The 13,719-nt window shown below is 43.0% G+C and overlaps 1 protein-coding gene across 2 annotated transcripts in view; it reads right to left on the minus strand.

The window, feature by feature from the left end:
• TJP2 (tight junction protein 2) overlaps positions 1 to 12,281 on the minus strand; it is a 67,597-nt gene extending 55,316 nt beyond the window's left edge. The window contains exon 1 of one of the 2 annotated variants that reach the window (XM_076362781.1): positions 12,220 to 12,281. The gene's annotated coding sequence lies outside the window, so the exon portion shown is untranslated. Of the gene's footprint in view, positions 1 to 11,569; positions 11,667 to 12,219 lie in introns of those variants that run through there. The other variant, XM_076362780.1, reaches the window with a different exon arrangement.
• Between the last annotated feature and the right edge of the window lie 1,438 nt (positions 12,282 to 13,719).

Raw genomic sequence — 13,719 nt, forward strand, 5'->3', positions numbered from 1 at the left:
TAAAGAAGGATACAGCCAGACTTCCCTAGAAGAGTATGTTATTCATACTTGTAACAGGTTTGTGTTGGTTTTTTTTTCTCTCCAATTCATGTTTTTTTTTTTTTAATTCTGGCTAATACTCCATTAGCCATTTCTAGATAGCAGGAGAGCCATAAGAAAGAGATACTGAAAGAATTCTGCAAAACTTCCCCAATCTACAAGTCTTCCCCACATTTTATTGATGTGTCTTGTGTGTGGCACCCACTTTTTCCTGAGCACAATCATAATGAGGTCCCAGGTTCAAAAAAGCAAACTGAAAACTTCTAAGATATTTTAAAAATACATTTGGTCTCAGATTAACTTCTTAAAAACTTCAAAAATGCCAGCACCTGCCAGACATCACATTGTGAAATTAGAAGGTCCTTTTTCCTCTCTGCTGATTCTTCCAGCATAAAAGCATGTTTCTAAAAGTAATAAACTACTGGTTTAGATCAAGGCATGATTTCTGAACTCACAGAACAAAAGGATGCTTAATATGAGTTTCCATGATCACCAAAGAGCCGCAAGGAGCTACGCTGTGCATTATGAACAAACATCAGCCTTATTGTTCCAGGCTGTGCACAGAGTACTATTATGCAGGCTGCAGGAAAGTTACACAAGCAAGCTAAACCCAGACTACCACTGCTGTCACCATTTTGCCTCTGCGTGAAGATGCCAAAAGTTATAAAAAGAAAAGGGGGGGGGGGGGGGAATCGATCTGTCACAGAAATCACATCACTATTCCAAGCAAAAATGGAGGTAGAAAAACATACTTTATAATGCCTTTGATATGGAAACGTAAATGAATGCTTTAGCAAAATAACATATTTGTCTTTCCCGCTTTCTTTTGCATCTTAGTCTGGGTTTTTAACCAGGATTTTTACAACTTTCAAGTGATGGCACTGGAACTGGCATCACACTCTAATGCTACTTTTTATTTTAGGAGATGATTAAGAGAAATAAAGGAAGTATTTGAGTTAAGCATGCACCTGAATTTGCGCAGTGAGGAGATGACAGACAAGGACCTCTATATCCTACATTCAGTACTAGGTTTTGGAAACTATCTCATTATGGTGGGGTTTTTTTCCTATTACACGCACACTTTTAAAACACTTTTTTTATATGAACGTGACAGGGTACCTCTAGAAGTTGAGTGATAAACTGATGTTAGCAAAACAAGTTGATTTGCTTATTCCAGTTGTATAGAATGAGCAGTCTGCAGCTACAAAAAGAACAGTGCTTTTTTCTTCAACTCACAGTTCACTTTGCCGCAACTGCTGGTTACCAACCTTTAGTTCCCTGAAAGTTTTAATGAAAACATAAAAGGGATCCCTATTACAGTCCAATAACAACAGCTTTTCTGCTTTTGTGAAACTGTTGGAATGGCAAATCCAAACATAATCCAAATACATCCTAACCAGTTTGGAATTCCAAATGTGTACAACAATCACATCAACTAAACCTCTCCCTGAAAGGAGGGAGATGCCCAATTAAGCATGCTGGAAATAAAAACAAGTATTAATGGGGTAGTGTCTTTTGCACTTTGATACTAACACTCAGTAGTAGATGAAAGCCAAGCAGTCCCAGTCACAAAACAAAAAATAATGGGTGCTAAAGTTAGCAAGTTTCATTTTTAGATGGCTTGTTTCAAGCTGTGACTCTGTCCAAACAAACCTACTTGAAAACAAAGAGGAATTCTGCAAGAATGTACCATTACTTTCCAACACAGCTCCTCAAAGTATCAAGAGCAATCAAGTACTGTTTTATCAACATGTAAAGAGTGGCTGCAAAATTCAAAGAGATTGGCATGTAGATAACTTAAATGAAACAATCAAAGGAAGTCACAGTCTAGGACACTCCACTGTCCTGTGTCCAAACACACTGTACTAAGAACCCCTTTTAATGGGCAGATTTTTAACAAAAAGCCCTAAAGCACTCATTAACACAATATCAGAAACTTAGGACCAACTTGAAGAATACTTACATTGGTAAGAGGCTGGAAACTGTTGGCATCAGCGTATTTTCTAGACTAGTTTGTGGTCTTGGTGATGCAACAACAACAACCACCAAAAAAATCATATGGTGCACTGTATTTTAATTGCTTTTACTGTTGCTACCACCATTAGAGGAAGTGCTCTTGTGGAAAAATTACAGGATAAATCTGAGTTCAGTTATAGCCAAACAGTCAGAGCTTTTCTTTGAAGTCCTGCTTACACAAAACTATTCCAAACCAGTACAAACATATTAATTGCTTTTGAACAAAAGCTTCTCACATTTTGCACTCCTCTGCAATGTCTGAAACAAGGTGACAGCATTCTAATGTATAACAAAAATAGGAAAGACTAAAAGGGCTGAAGACACCCATCCATTGATGCTACTCATATAGGGGAAGTTGGGAGAGAACGACAATCCCCTTTCACACATACTGTAAGTTTTTGAGGGAAACAGTTATGAACAGAAAGAATTTTCTGAAGCCTAATACTCAAGTTGTGTGGTACAAGAAAGCACTCTGGATTTTTTTTTTTAACAAAACCAGAATGCTCAGTATTTCACATTTTTAACATTAATAGCCTTAATTGACTTCTCTTAATAACTAAACTTTCCTTCAGGGAAACAGTATTGCTAAGTGTGATGAACTCTTGCTTCCTAGCAGAGAAGGAAAGTTGCACACACAGAGAGAAGCATTTTTCTTTTCCACTTTTAGAAGCTGCTAGTTCTCTCATGGATAAAACTTAAATAATGTATATTTTTAAATTAGGGGGAGGGGGAACGCAAACATACACACAACAGCTTAGCAGTAAGCAATAAACACAAACCAACAATTCAATTTTCATTCTGATGAGTATACACCTGTTTATACTTTCTGTTCTTCAGCAAACTCCTGATTGAGAAACAACACCTTCTCCTACTTACTCTACTAGTCAAGGACAAGAAGTACACCGAAATCTCTAATGAAACCAGAAAGTTTAACTACAACTGCAGAAGATACACCATTTGGAAGGTACAAAAAAGATTACCTGTTTTATGAATGATTCTCCTCTTTTCTGATAACAAGGTTTAAAATTGCATGATTCAAGGTGAGCACAGGTTTTCCACTTACCCTGGATGTTTCCACAGATTTGCATGTCTACCCTCAGGAAGCAGCTCCCTCTTGTTAAGGGGAGTAATACCTATCGCTGCTTCTAAAATAGTTATATATTTCTTGTACCGCATCCTGCCTCTCTCAAGAGTTCCACCATGCTAAGTTATCATCCAAACGCAGATGCTGCAACTGAAGTCATGCCTCTTCACTTATCATCTGAACTGCTGCTTTTCAAAACATGCTGCGAGTTTGAAGCATAGAAGTAATGCTTTTTCCCCTCTCTCAGGCTTGAAGAGTTAGCAGGAGAGAGAAACCAAAGAAAAACTACTACCAGATTCCCCTGAAACGTCATTGTTACATAATTCCATCTTTGAATAAGACACTAATGAAAATGATTGAAGAGACAATCATGGTTCTAAGCCTGGCTGGATAATGCACACTCTCCAATTGACTAATCCTTTGCTAAATCTCTGCTGTCTGTAATCTTTCAAGTACTAATGGAGCACTAGGTAACTTCTCTGTCAAATCCATCCAGGGAATAAGAGAGATCTGCACAGAAAACTTGAGACTGTTTTAGACACTGTGACAGACAAAAGTAGCTTTTGCTTCAACTTTTCTTCTCAGCACCAGAAAGGTCTGTACATTGGAAGCGTTACAAGGTGGAAGTGTTACAAGAGATTTATCTGATCTGTTCAGAAAGGGCATGGAGAAATATTTCCTTATGTGACTTGTATGGAATTAAGAAAGCTAAAGACTCCCATTATGATACCTACTAGTCATTCAAATGTGTCTCACACAATGCCAGAAGCCATCTTCCATGTCAAAATTGTTCTAGCCATGAGGTAAGTAACTGTGCATGCCAAAGACCTCAGGTACTAACTACAAAGCTGGAGACAGATGTACATTTTGACGTAACAGTGACATTTTGGAAACGCTGCAGCACTGCCAAATTGCAGTGTTAAAAGAGACATACTTGATTGCAAAAAGACTGAGGAAGTGTTGTTGTAATGCTACTTAGATACTAAGTAAGATATGAATGTTTTATATATAATTATACATATCATATAAACATTATGTACTTATGCAGCAATATAGATAAAAACGTAAAAAGAACAGATGGGACGGGAAGACTGAAGACTTCAGCTACAACTCCCTCTGTAAACCATGGATTTTAGTTATTCCTTAGCATTATTAGACACGTCTATACTTCTGTTGGGGTGACTTCGTATTGCATGCTACTTATTTAGAAACTGCTAAGATGAAAACCACAAGTTTTCATTACTTATACTGTATAATATTCAGCTCTTAACAACAAGATTTGTATAGCCATTGCCAGGTCCTATATTACTTACAATCCTGTGTTACCCATATTTGGTGTTTAATAACATAACCTACAAATTTGGATTAATATCACATGCACACACTGAACTTTCTCAAGTTATTACTAAAAAGTAATCCATAGAACTGTTCTTAGAAGAGCAAAATAAAATTAAGCATTTTTTAGATTCAGGGAGTACCACTACAAACAACTGTCAGAGGGAAAAATACAGTTTTCACCTACCTAGTTGCATGCTGATATGGAAGGAATATGCAGTCTGAAAATTTGTGGTGTATTAAGAAAATTAATTAAGATATTAAAAACACAGAAATAAAATTAAGCAAAGAATGACTTCCCCAGGTCTTGTCTTAACTACAACTTCAAACATCTGTATAAGAAGTATTAAGCAGCTTAGGAGAGCGAAGTACTACTAGAAGTCTGCAAGCACAGCTAACGTCATTAAGCCTGCGTACATCCTGACTTCTGCTAGCTTTGGCAGCTCTACTGCAAAAGCAGTACTGACTAGGAAAAGGCAAGATAAGAAGCAGGCAGTTTTTTGACTATTCCAGTTTTTAAGAACCTTCTGACTGTAGTAGTCCATGACAATATTCAATTTCAATTAAACGCAGAAATGTTTTGATAAAATCCAGTCTTCCCTCAAAGTCAGTTTTGTTAGCAACATCAGTATTATCACAATTTCTCCTACGAAGTTTTGGTACTTCTTTCTGTCCCCCCCTTAACACTTTTTTAACCCTAAATTTTCCCCTTACAGGTTTAAGAAACAGTTCTTACAAAAACTTCCCAAAAGTACTTTTCAAAGCCAGAGTCCTATGCAAAGTCTAAAAAACATTTAGTGCAGCTCTGGTCCATCTTTTGTCTCTTTGGGCAAAGCCAATTAATTCTGACTAGAATAGGTGCCCCACAGCTAGCCTTGTACACAGAGAAGCCAAGCTCACACAATAAGCACAGGTTTCTCCCAAGTACTGCTTTTGGCCAAATGGTTCATGAAATCTCCAGATATCTAGAGGGAGTAAGACGACTCACATTTATCAACTTCCTTCAACTTTATTTGAAAACAGAAATTCCAAGCTGCTAGTACATCCATTGTTAGTGAAGGATGGCTTTTGCAGAGCAAACAAAAGGTCTAAAACATACCTTCAACCATTGTTTCCTGTTGGGGAGTTATCATCCACTCCCCTTCTTCTGGCTTTCTGTTTTTTCAGGAAGAATGAACACCAAGTTTTATTGGAAAGAACACAGTGCAATTTTCCTAACTGGGAACACACAAGTGAACAAACATAATCTAAGAATTAAGCTGCTAAGAAAAATATTTGCGTCAACTTCAGGAACTCATGTTCCTCAGCCATATCCAAAAAGATAACAGCAAGAAACGGCCTCACAGTTTGGCTAAAAAGATTCTTTGCTTATTCACTGTATTTGTACTCTCTGCTAGCCTTCTCCCTGAGGATCTCTCACATTACTAATCAGTTTACCAAACAAAGAAAACCCAGTAACACGCACTTCTATCAAACTGATATAGTGCATTGTGGCAATGTACCAAAAGGCTTGGAGCACTTGTCATAGCCTTACCAAGCCAGCTACACTGGCTATAAGGAAAGAGGACTCCATGAAAACTGTCAGCTTTTCTTTATACGTTCCAAAGTCCCCTACTCTTTTCTGTGCTTCCCTAGCTGAAACAGAGCAGGGGCTGGGGGGAAGTTTCAGTCTTGGGGCAGTGAGTTCAACCTGGCTGAAATTCTACACGACTTTTGCAAAAGCAGTTCTGAAGTTTGCTTATTTTCATTCACACTGTAAAAATTGTAGACTCAATTGCAGTGGATGGTTTGGAAAGCAAGACATATTTCAGGGAACAGGGAAAGAACGACAGAAGCTCTTTTCTGCATTAAAGAAACATTTACGGGATCAAAGCAAAAGCTTCCTTTTGCTCTAATCCTTGACAGATGAAAACAGTCATACTCCCTTAATTAGATGTAGAGCATACTTCATGTAAAAACTGATGACAGAAGCATGATCACATCTTCAGTCACTTCAGACCCAACTACAAAGGAGACAACCATTGCCCAATGTAGCCACAAATTACTTTCCATCTTTGGAAAGAAACAAAATTCTTTTCTTTCTCGTCTCTCAAAAAATCTCTGTAACACCTACAGACCAAAGAATTCTCTCATGAGGAGAGCAAAGAAACAAAGATCTCTTCCTACATGCTTTTCCTCCGGTGACAAGAATAACTGTGACAGACAACTGTTAACTTCCAGAACATACATGTGTTTTGTTTGGGCCATATAGCTAAGAAATAGCTTGACAAACAATCAACACATATGTAAAGCTTCGTCTGTTGAAACAATCTTGAGGCAAAGGAGCATCAAGGATCAGACTGGGGACATGGGGGTGGGAATGGTTTCATGGAAAGAGAAGAGGAGGACCTGGAAACTTCTTTCACACAGCATCACGGATCGCAGTTGCTTTTGGCCCCTCCTGAGAGATTGTCCCTTGCCTGAACAGTCCATATGTTCCTGGAGATTCTCAGAATCAGCTTATACAAAGTTGCGCTAAGGAGGCTAGAGACACCAGCAGTCAAATCTGCTGGCTATTAAGCAGAGCTAGATGATGAAGCAGATGTTAGAACAGAGAGAGCAAGCCGGACTACAGCCAGCCTTGCTGTTAACAGTGACATACAAGAGAGATTTATAGGTTTTCTCTAATGTCTCTTAAAAAAAAAAAAGAAAAGATAACTAATGAGGCAAAGCAAATAACAAATAGCTTGAAAAAATATGTGAAACCTTGGTTTAGATGAAGCCAAATATTGTTGAGTTCAGGCTCAGTTTATCAATACAGTGCAGGCTGATGTTAAATAACTTGTTTGGCACGAGAGAGTCATCACAACAAAACGCTTGAGAGAGGTATTATTGAGCCTATCTGAAGAAAAACCCAAAGTGGTCCAAAATATCTGAAGTCATGCCTAGCTTAATGAAAACATACCCACACCTAACTAGACATCCTAAATCTGACATTTCACATGTATATAGACCACACCCAAGATAATCTGCATACCTTTAAGAAATAAAAAGAAGTTTCTCAAAAGCAGTTCTGGATTGCTGGTGCAAAACAGAAGCAAAGACAACAGCATGGAAAGGGAGCAGGCATTGTGAAAAATCAGAACAAAAGAGGATTTATATTTTTCCTTGCACACTTATTGGCCCTACCATTGCAACACACAGTATTTTTGTCTGTCATTTTCACGTTATACATGTGAAAATACAGCACTAATGAGTTTCATTTTCTTCCTACATTAGGAACCATGGTTATCTGAGGTTCCAACACTCAGATACACAATGACAATGCTGACCTAAATTCAGGAAGACTTGGGTAGCTCATGTTTCCTAAAAACAAAGCCTGCAGCTGATGAATACACACCAGGGTAGATGCCATACAAGATACCAGACCAGAGCTCCCACAGCTCACTCCACCATTACTAGGCTTGGATGATAAACATCCTAAATATGTCCACAACTGCAAGGGTTATCTAATGCTGGACAGAAAGGAGTTGCCACAGTCTGCATTCTCATTTGAAACAGAAATCCACAATATTCCCTAGCGACATGCACTTTCAAAAAGCAATCATCTGATTTAAAAGAAAACAAAACCAACAATAACAAAACAACTAACAAACAACCCAAACATTAACAGTTTAAGTTGAGAAACTACCTGGAGTGGTCTTTGCTGCTGCATGAAACTGTTTAATTCCCATACTGCGGCCAGTACCTGTGTTAATTATGTCATATTTAAGTAAAAAGTAACCTCAGCCCTCCACTGTTAAATGCAGGCTTTGTTTGGTTAAAAAAAAAAAATTATTGCAGCAAATTCTAAATCACAATTTACCTATTCAGAAAAAAAAAAATTACTTTCTGAAGTGGGACTAGGATAACCCTAGTACTGGTGAAAGACCATTAGAGGGCAACAGAAGGCTCCAAAGACTCTGGGACAAGAAGTAAGCACACTTTACAAGGGAGCGGACATAAGGGTCTAACACAGCGCTGCTCTTTCTGAGGAAGAGGATAGGTTCAGATAACTGAGAAAAGCACGCCGTGGTGGAACAGCTCTATTTTGACAAAAGCATCTGGGAGAGAAATCTGTATAGAAATAAAACCTGAGTACTTCTCTGGGGATTCCCAAACAACTTAGAGTACTTGGTCACGAGACTGAAACCAAAACTTTAACTGTGAAAGACGACACGCACCAGTGCGAATATGTCAGCATGGCCATGCAAAACCTGTCATACCCACTTCGCTGCTGCAATCTTTGTAGGTAACTCACCGTTTGCAAACTTTCTTCACTATGGCAAGATCCATATATTAGAAGACAGGCCTAAAAATTACGCCCTATATCCTTATTGCCATAAATCTTTGTTTTACAAGTAGATCGTCTCATTTTAGAGGAGTCTTCTAAAGTTCATAGAAATTCACAGCAATTTGGGATTAAGATTCACAGGCCTTATGCAGCTGATGTCAAGGATCAATTGTCAGATTTAATAAACTCCTTTTTTCCCAGCAATGAGTATTTTCTTACCTGTTTGAAAATAAACCAGTGTTGAAAAAATCTCTAACCTCAACAAACTGTAGCCATTACACCACGCCAAAGTGGTTTCTTTCCCCTGTTATTAGAATGACTGGTTCCCGGATTACTACAATAGGATGAAACTGATGCAGCCAAGGCATGACAAAAGTTACACTGTCCTTGAGAATGTAGATACTGTTATTTCAGCAATTAAAAGAGAACAGTCTTGTAACAACCGATTTCCTTTACCCTGCGAGGAAGTTCTGGAGAAAGACAATGTTGGTAACTGTTAAAACACACACACAAATGCTATCATCTAAATTTGCTTTAAGTTAAATACAGCTTTGAAGTAGTCCTGAAACATCAGGCCATTCCCCAGTTGCGGATTACTATGATCCAGGAACTTTCTGATGCTTTTAAGCATCTAGGTTTTCTAAAGGTACAACACATCCCATCTTGTGAACCATGTCAGTGCCTAAACATTATTTTAATCACTAGGAAAGATTTCCCGGTTGTCCTCAGAAGACACTGAACCAGGAAAGGGGAGATTAAGCAATCAAAAAAGTATCAGACACTTAATTACTTTAATGCTTCATTCTGAAGAGCTCTATTGAGATTATAGTTCATGCAAAGTATTGGGATCATCCTAACCCCACTGCATAATTCCCAATACTCATCTTTAGTCTCACAAAAGCCCAGTGTAGTGGCACTGAGCACAGTAACAGTTACTGATACTGTGATACAGGGCAATGCAGAACGCAATTAAAGCTAGGCGCAGTTTCTCCAATCCATAGCGACTTCCATTTGCAAAGGGAAGCGCAGTCACTACTGCTACTTGAATGCAATGTTTAGGGCGTAAGATGTTTGCACATACCAGCCTGGAAGCAATTATAACAGTAAACTCACCCAAAAGTCAAATACCTGCAGAAAGCTTCCTCAGAAGCCTGATGAAAGCCCTCATAGTACTAGGTTATACTAAGTATAAATCTTACTGACCATGTTTAAATGGCAGACACATGCTTACTACACGCAAAGCATTTCAAAGTCTCTTCAAGCAGCCTAATGGTCTATCAATGAGTAACAATTTACACAAGCAAACCTCCCCTGCTTTCCAGTACCTGATCCTTGCCATGCAGACCTCATGGATCCTGGCAAGGCTCATTGCTTGGAAGAGCTTACAGATGGATCCTTAGACTATGATTGCTTCAGAAACAAAAACAGCGATTATATCAGTCATAGCACGTGTTTGTTTTTCTTCACTTTTCTCTGAACCACAGATGAATCACAGTCCTAAACCTTTAAAATAAAACTTTTCTGAGCAAAAGAAAAAGTAAGTCATTTTAATTTGTTTCAAACCATCCCACCTTGATAATTACATCCAAAGGTTTAAACAAAGCAGACCTTTGGTGGCCTCTGCTGGAGCACAGCTGTGGGGCTGAGAGCTTTTAAATACCATCCTAGCTGTTGGATTCGATACCAGTTTATAAATCGAAGCTAGGAAGCAGATTTTTCAGAGATTTCAGCTGTTTTAAGTGAGTAACTATTAGAAAGCAACACTGGAGGTATGAAAGTTTTCAGATAACCAATCTGAAAGAGCAGTATATGACTCTTAGGCAAGTATGTTCAGACAGCGTGTACTTTTTCACTCTGGAAAAACACGCAGAGGAAACAGGTTTCAAGTAGGGGGAAAGTAAGGGCAGACTTGTCTAATAAAGCAAGCGCATGCCACTGGTAGATCAACCTTGACACTCCATGATGCAAATCTAAGGTACCTGGGCTCCAGCACCGCAAACAAGGCCGGTGCCAAGGCAATTTAACAGGGCAATCAAGCATTTGGCTCCTGGAATTGCCTGTTCCTTTGTTTTACAGTTCCTTGTTAACTTGAAACTTCCCCTGACCCAGTTAGCCAAAGCCCAAGGCACGGCTGGAATCCACTCGGGATGTGCCAACATAAAGATTTCAGGAATTCTGTGTCTAACAAAGGCCGCCCAAGCCCCCGCCGTCGGGGGCGTGCGCCTGTCGGGGGACCCGCCCCTCCTAAGGGGAAAAAACCCCGGGTAAACAAAAACCCTGATTCATCGGTGACATCTCTCCCCCTTCCCACGTAGTATCGCACTCTCCCGGAAAGTACTTAGTACGGAAAAAGCCACCGAGAGCCGCTTAATCCCGTTAGGCAAAAGCCGATCCCGACCCGAGCCCGGCTGTTCGCGCGCCCCAGGTGCGCGGCGGCGGCGGGGCCGGGCCGGGGGGGTTCCCCGCGGCGGGAGCGCAGCCGCCGGCTCGGCTCCCGCGGACAAAGAAGGCAAAGTGCGCCCGAGGGACGGCGGGGGGGTGGAGGGGTGTAGAAAAACCCAAAGCGCACAAAGGAGGGAGAGGGAGAAGTCGCGCAGCTCTTTCCTGCAGCGTGGCCCCGAGAGCGGGGAGCAGAAGCAGCGGCGGCGCCGGACGGGGGGGCGACGAGGGGCGGCGGGGGACGACGACCGGCGGCGGAGCGCCGCACCTGCCCGAGGAGAGGGGAGCGGCGGGGAGGCGCGGAGCCGGGGGCAGCCCAGCCCGCCCCCCGCGGGGATACTCGCCTGCTCGCGGAGGTAGCCCCGGTGCGGCGGCGGCGGCGTCCGGCAGCGGGAGCAAAGGTCCCGGGAGGCGGCCCGGCGCTGGGACTGCGCGACCTACCCTGCCCTCAGCCCTGCCCCGCCGCCCCGGAGCGGGCTGCGACGGCGGCGCCGAGTCCGAGTGCGGCGCCGAGGCCAGGTCCGCGTCCGCTGCGGCCGCTCCCGCCGAGTCGGGTGATTTCCTGCGGGGCGGGGGCGGCGCGGCCGCGCCGGGGCGGGCTCCCGCCGCAGGTGCCGGCCTCGCCCCCAGGTGGGGAGGCGGCGGAGGGGAGGGCGCGGGAGGGAAGAGGAGGGGCGGCGGCGGCGGCCGGACGAGGCGGGCGACGGGTAGCGCGTCCCCTCCGCAGGCGCGGCTCCACCTGCGGCCGGCCCCCGCCCCCCCGACTCAGGGGTGACTTCGCCCAGCTCCCCCCCGGCCCACGCTCGCAGACACACTCACACACGCGGCGGCGGGCGGGGGAACAGGAAATACCGGTTGCAGCCCGGTACTCCGCGCCGCTGAGTCACGGCGGCGGGGCCGCCCGGGCCGCCTCGCCCCCCGGCTTTTCTCAGCCCGTCCCGTCTCCCGGGAGGGGGCCCCGACTCTGCCCCCGGCTCGGCTCCCCCCGGCCTACCTTCGCCGCCCGGCATTGCCCGAAGAGCCCCCGCGGCGGGGCCGGGGCGGAGCGCCGACCTGCGGGCGGCCGCAGCAGCTCCCGCGGCCGGGCCGGCTGCTGGGGGGCCGGGGCGGGGCCGTCGGAGCCCTTTCGCCGCGGCTCCTCCCGGGGTGCGCTGTCACCCAGCCCTGCATTTGTGTGTGTTTTCCGTTTACATCAACGCTTTGTTAGGAACTTGGGATCGTTGCCCATCTAAACTTTTCTAACTGGAGGGCCTCTCAAACAGCTTTTAAAACCACGGTGCAGTGTTCCACGTATGCTTCTGGATCTGCTTTTCTCCTGCCTTTTACCGCAGAAGAGCTACGGCCAACTTCCCTCCGCTCTACTGGTGTGCTCTGGCAGCTCTGAGGAGCTGGGTGTTCACATCATCACTCATAGCTGAAACACCCAAGATTAGCAGAAGGCAGAGCAGCTCCGTTTCCAGGCCAGAACACGCAGTGCCACTCCACAAGTCCTACCAATACTGTTCCCGAAACCTTCACTTACCGAAAGGGAACTGCACTTCAGGCTGGCATTCCACAGGCATCGCTGATGTCCGAACGGCGAGGCCGAACAGCCCTGACAGGATTCTTTGGAATCGTATTTCTTCTGCATTGTAAAACACTAAATGTCACCAGGAGCTCCTTATCTGCTCTCTTGGGCAGTTAAACGCAATGCAAGCCCTTCTAAAATTAAACGGTGTGCTTCCCCAGTATCGGGCCTGTGAAACAAAATCCACTAACAAGTTTTCTGGTTTGTTGTTAGTTGCTGGTGAGAAAGGGCAGATGATTTTTCAACAGATGCTAAGTATTCTAGATTCCCACAGCATTCCTAATTCAGATTGGTTTCTTCCTCGTTAGGTGCAGATGATGTTTGTGCAGTACGCCTCATACAGAAATTAAGATAAAGGCGGCAAACAGTGTTCTTCACGAAGGTGTGGACTTTTGAAGGAGGCACTGCAAGAGCCTATTTTATTGACAGCAAATATGAAACTGCATTCAAACGTCGTATTGAAAACACCTGCTTGTAGCTATAGTTAATAATTAACATGCATGTGCATACAGTAGTCTTCAAGTGACTGTTGCAGTCTAAAAGCCCCAAACAGCAAAACCGAGGAAAAAAAAAAAGGACCAATTCAGTAACAATGTTTTCTGACAGCTGTAGACAGCAATCAGTACGTAATACAATATTGCATTCAAGCAGAATCAAGCCACGAAGAGTGGAAATTTAGTCTTACTTCCAGGTATGTGTCAGATTATTTGGTTTACACTGGTGCTGGGTGTCAGTTTCCTTAATGAATGTTTAAAACCTTCATCTGCTAGTTCTCTAAATGTTTTCCTTTTTCTGAAGCTACTTTTGTAATAGTGGCCTTACGATGCTTGGTTAATGGTTCTAAAATGCTGTGAAGAGGAGTAATACTATTAACATATTTAATGTATTCCCAATTTTTTTTAGTAGAACAGTAGAGGACATTGATGG

The sequence above is a fragment of the Aptenodytes patagonicus genome, chromosome Z, assembly GCF_965638725.1.
Source record: "Aptenodytes patagonicus chromosome Z, bAptPat1.pri.cur, whole genome shotgun sequence".
NCBI lineage: Eukaryota > Metazoa > Chordata > Aves > Sphenisciformes > Spheniscidae > Aptenodytes > Aptenodytes patagonicus.